This window comes from Sinocyclocheilus anshuiensis, unplaced genomic scaffold, assembly GCF_001515605.1.
Source record: "Sinocyclocheilus anshuiensis isolate Anshui unplaced genomic scaffold, SAMN03320099.WGS_v1.1 scaffold58, whole genome shotgun sequence".
NCBI lineage: Eukaryota > Metazoa > Chordata > Actinopteri > Cypriniformes > Cyprinidae > Sinocyclocheilus > Sinocyclocheilus anshuiensis.
Genome location: NW_015547688.1, coordinates 245,476 through 251,475, shown reverse-complemented (window position 1 = coordinate 251,475; position 6,000 = coordinate 245,476).

The window sequence follows — 6,000 nt, the reverse complement described above, 5'->3', positions numbered from 1 at the left end:
TAAGACTATATTTAGATGTCTCTTTGACCTGGATTCTGTTATTGGATTTGTCTCTCATTATTTAATTATTCAGCCAAATTGTCAAAATGCATAAATTTACATAGAATATTTGATTTAGTATTTTACATTAATGGCACGTCTTTGAAAAATAAATCATTTATTTCACATATCCTCCAAAAATCTTAATGTTGGGATAGATTAACACCAGCCTCAGAAAATGCCACCTTCCATTGTAAGTCACAATCAATGTGGTTAGTCTTTGTTCGTTTCTGTCAGATGGCCTTTTTCTGTCTAAATTCTGGGTCGGAATAAACGATATGCACCAGATTTTATGATGGCATGCAAGGATAGGTGTCATCCTTGATGCCTCAATATGACAATAAGGCGGTCCTGTTGCTTTACACCCCACAACATAATGAAAATAAAGCCCTTCGCCAACCAATAGCCCTCATCTGTGCTGTAGCATTTGCCCTTGAGCGTATCTGCTGCATCACAACTTGTTTTTTTAACCTTCTCTGCTCAGTTCTCTACACTGTCACCTTAATATCTGCTTAAATTCAATTCAAGTCATGCCAATGAAGGGCTTGTGACTGTGAGCGTTCTTGTGGTGCCGTCAGCCAATCGAATGTCCCTGATAGACAACTGACAAAAAGCAGAACCTACTGGATTACAGAAAGTGTTTTTCTCTCCTAATTTACCATGTCTAAGCATTCTGAAGTGAAAACGAAATACATTTCTTGCCCTAAAGTATTTCTGTCCCCGAAAAACACATCTAGAAAGAAAAGGGAAATATATATTTGATTATAAGTCATATATATTGCACACACAGGGCAAGTGTGTCTGAATTACGAGTAGTGTTGTTTTTTACTAATGCATGAGAGGAACGAATGTATAGTTAATTTAATGCTATGCATGCTGATATGGCGTTATACTAAAACAACATTGTGCGCTTTGGAGAGCAGAGAATTCCTCCTCTGACGTGAGTGAAAACCCCATGGAGTTAGATTTGGCTGCTGAAAAAGGCCGTCCCTGCTGGACCCGGCCGCCTGAAAAAGTCACTCTGCACCCACTCTGTCAGCGCCAAAGGTTAAGATTTGAAGATTAGGATTACTCATCAATAAACACAAACAATCTGCGATTTAAATCGCCGTAGAGTAGAGAAATGTCAATACAGGCCTCGCACTGCTGTAACGGGAGACTTTGAATTGACTTTTCGGAGAAGGAGATACTCATAGGGTGGCTTGACATTATCATTTAGAAATACGAAAATGTCAACATTTTCCACTCTCTTTTTACCGGGGAGTAATGTCAAGGTTCCCCTCTCGGAATTCTGTTTAGGTTTGGAATGTTTCCCACAAAGAATTAGCGCTGGAGGTGATGGGAAGATATTCCCACTCGCCCTCTCTTAAAAAAAACTAGGTTCGGCGTCCTTTGTTTCCATGCCCTTCAACCCCTAAGACCACGGCAGGAGGACAAGAGCCTCTTCCGGAGCCTCAGCCTGGTAATAGGTTCAAAGGCTGCTGTGATTGGCTGACCAGAGCTAAGCCTATGTGCCCCTGCCCACTTGGCATTGAGCTGCCTGCCAAACAAGAGGAATAAACACTCAAGAAGCCAAAGGGCATCTAAAAAGGCCATATTATATCTGTAATGGTGGATCTAATGCAAACGGCAGCATGCTGTTACGGAGCATAGGCAGATCAATAAGACAAATGGACCGCCGCATGTTTTAATAAGCTCGGTCTAACTAGATAACTTCCCCTGCTCTTTGCATGTCGCTGCAGATGTTAATAGAGAACGGCACTCAAGCGCACTACAAGCGATCCCTGTTATTATGTTCTGACGTATGTGCACTTATGCTCTGATTTCCATTTTCTACAAAGCTCTGTAATTCTTTCTGGACGGAGAAGCTCTGCTAGTTGTCTACCTTCGAGCGCTCTAAGGGAAGCATAGCGGCGGAGTGGACGACATGTCAGACGCATTTAGAATTCTGCCTTTCATTTTTCCACCCACACAGTCCCCCTGCTCTGTTGGTGTTGACTCTGCTGTAGAAACCTGTGATTTCCCAAAATGCTGAATAGAAGAAAGGCGAGGATAATAAAACATGCAGGAGGTGATTGGATAGCATTAACTCTCACTGCGCCAGAATGTTCTAGAACATCTCGGTTCTCAGGGGGTAAGTGGCATCTGGTTCGTATGAATCATCGTCTAGTGAGGCTTGACATGTCATCCTCTTCCTCCAACAGCTGGAATGGAAAATCGTATCTTGCGGGTAGCGTTAATGCTGCCGATATTGTTGGCCGCTAGGTAATGAGAGTGGATGGTAATGGTGCATGGTGAACTACAAGCGCGAGGGCACCCTGGCCGGCCGCATGCTCTAAATGACACTCAACCCTATCTCCGGGCCCATCTTGACACTCCTCAGCCTCTGCTTTCACAACTTCTGCAACTCACTTAAAGTGCAATTAGGCGGTTGGAGAGTACTTAGTTTATTCTTCCAGAAAACCACATTGTTCTCATGTGTTCGCTTTTTCCAGAAACTCGTCATTAATGTCTTTGAATGATCTGGTGCTGAGTGCTTGGGTTTCTCAATCGCTTCTTTCTGCCAGTGTTATTTTTGCGCAGGTCTTTTTTGTTGTTGTCTTTTTGTTGTGCTCCTAGTTTTTGTCTTTCAACAAAAATGTCCATTAAGTTTAGTTACTTTGTCACGGTTTAACATCAAATGTGCTTAGACTAAAAATTGCAAGTGCAAAATTAAACCAAATATGACACATTTAAGTTTTTATATCTGTTTAATCTTATATGTATATATTCTACATTTGGATGAGTTTTTTTTTTTTTATCATACACTAACATTCAAATGTTTGAGGTCAGAAAGATTTTTGTTTTTGAAAGAAATAATACGTCTATTAAGCATTAAACTGATAAAAGAGACAGTAAATATGTTTAGAATTTTACAAAATATTTCAAATAAATGTGATTCTTTTGATCTCTCTTTTCATCAAAAATCCTGGAAAAAAAGAGTTTCTACAAAAATATTAAGCAGCACAACTCTTTTTTAACATTGATAATAATAATAAAAATGTCTTGAGCAGCAAATCAGCATATAAAATGATTTCTGAAGGAAACTAAAGACCAGAGACCATCACAGGAATAAATTATATTTTAAAATAGAACTTAATTCAAATTTTGATAATATTTTGCTGTATTTTTTGCTCAAATAAATGTGACCCTGGAGCACAAAACCAGTGTTAAGTCGCTGGGGTATATTTGTAGCAATACCAAATCTCAATTTCGGAAAAAATTGACCCTTATGACTGGTTTTGTGCTCCAGGGTCACAAATGTAGCTTTATTGAGCATGAGAGAAGTCTTACCTACCCCAAATTTTGAATGTGTATTTGAATGTCGTCTTAAACATTTTAGTGTATTGTTCATATCTTTGGTAATTTGTTCTAAACAGTATGTGTTATTTAAAATCATTTAATGATGCACATTTTGTCTCATCTTCTTTATTGTTGTTAAAACAAAAACCCTTTTTTGTTAATAATATTAACACTGTTCTCTGTCCAAGTATTAGCAGAGGGTGTTTAAGAAAGTGGATAGAACCAGGTAATAGCCTGGTAAACAAGATGAACAAAGTGCTCCCTCCTTGCACAGATCTGCAGGAAAGGCTGGAAATAGGCATGCTTTGTTCTGGACTAATATTCGATTTCTTCAGATGCCAAGCGACAAAACATACCACTTATCCTAGTGTAGGAGGTGGTTACACATCATTCAAGCCCAAGTGCATTCCATATTTACTGTTCTGTGATACAGGTGCTGGATGCACGACCAACTGCACTTACATTGCATTCATTAGTCCATTCCTCAGAGGATCACATTAACATTTTACAGCCTTTTTCCAAACGCAACGGTGCCCTCATGCTAAGACTACAGTTTGGGACACCAGCCAGACGAAAAGCTTTTCTTGGCATTGCTTTGAGAAATCGCCTTTCATGTTTTAGTGCTTGTCTATGCATGTGTGCTTCTGAGTGGGCTGAGAAGTAGCATACGCTCATTGCAAAGTGAAAATAGGAGCAGACAAACTGCTCGCTGAAGATACGCCGTACCAGATGCACTCTGAACACTGGCCTTATTATTTTGACTAAGATACATTACTGCCCCGTATCAGAGTGTAAGCTGTGATATTTCAGGCTAACTTATGGGGTGAAAGGGGAAAGAAGGGTAAGTAAGCTATGAATTTGCCTCTTCTGATCCAGAATAAGTAGAATAAATTGAAAGTGCTTGACATTTCCATTAAGGTGCACATTGGGAATGTAAATGGGAGCCCTTTTGTTTAAGATGTCCGCAGTAATTCAGTCTTCAGCTGTATTTATTGTCAGCGTGATGAAAACCAATAGGCTATTCAATCCATATAAAAGTCCACCCTTGCATATTTCACCGTCTGTCTATTGGATATGTCAATGTATACATAAAACTAATGCTGTGCTTCGTGTACCCAGCGGCGCGGAGATGCGTGACCTTTAAAGAAGTCCAACTGAAAGAAACCTCCATTATCACAGCAGTGAGTTAATGTAAACATGATCAATGCGGTGAAAAAAAGCAAAAGCCTTTCATCACAGCGATACATGAGTGAGTGCAATCTAATTATGAGTGAAGTATCAATATCGCCGCTGTCAACTTTACAGCGGAAATGAGAGCCAGATGAGACCGACGCATGAGACGAGCTCTAGACGAGCAACATGTATGCTTTGACGTTTAAGGGCATTTGGGTATTGCGTTAATACAGTCGAAGGTTGCTCAGTAACTAGAGATAACTAGAGATTAATTAAACCCAACCCTGTTCCTGGAGGCCACCCTACAGTACATGTTTTGGATGTTCCTCTAATCAAATCGACCTGATACAACTCATTCGTTTGTAAGTAGACTAGGCTACTCCCAATATTTGAAATCGTTGTTTCGGATAAGGAACACACATCCAAGACCATTGGGAATCACTGGATTAACAACATTAACTAGAAGTTCTTTCTTCAGGCTAAAAAATGTGACTTTGATTTGAAAGGCAAAGGGTGGGGATGAAAGCGAAGGTAAATTATCTAATCACCAAAGATTGCCCTGCAACAAGAGGATTAAAGAGGAAGCAACATGTTGTAAAGGGTGCATTCACTCCGGAGAAGTGTTCAATCCTGTTATGTTTCGCAATTGTTTCCTTCCTAAATATTGCTATGCCATTAGCTTGATGGATTAACTAGCTCAGGATATGAATCAAGTCATTTAATTGTGCTAATGTGGGAGCTAACCATTTGTGGGGTTTAAACGGTCAAGGTTTGGCTGGTTAGCATGGCCTTGTTAGTGGCCATTTAAAAGTAGGCTTAAAATATTTTTTTTCATATTTTCAGAATATTTAATTTAATATTTAATATTTTGTTTTATTATACAAGAGTATAATAGACCTAGATGGGTTCTAGTGATTCTTGGAGGGCTCTTAAAAACCCTTTTCCTTGTCTGTTGCCGTAATTAGATGGTTGGCTCAAAATAACCTGGCAGCAGAGTTGTGCGCCCATGAGGAAAAATGGTAGATTTGAAATTGTGTAGATGGGGATTTTGCACCAGTCCAGCAACTGTCATTGAGATGAATGGTAATGCTGAAAGATATATATTTCTACAGGTATTCGTTCTCCTTAGGGGTTTAAGCAGACTTCCTTTGAGAATAATGTGCTACCATAATCAACCCATGTTGACATGGTAGAAACATCAAAGGAAATATCTCCATAAATAAGTGATAAAAATGCTCATATAAATGGTTATCAATTTGCATGAGACTTCAGTTATTGTACAAATCCTATACCCTGTTTAATGCGGTTAAAATCATTAGCCCCACCACATTATATATTTATTTCATTTATAATTGATAGAGATAATTATGGCGATTTGTCATTTCCAAATGCACCTCACATTACTGGTAAAATCGATATGTTTACTTAATGGAATTACATGCGAAA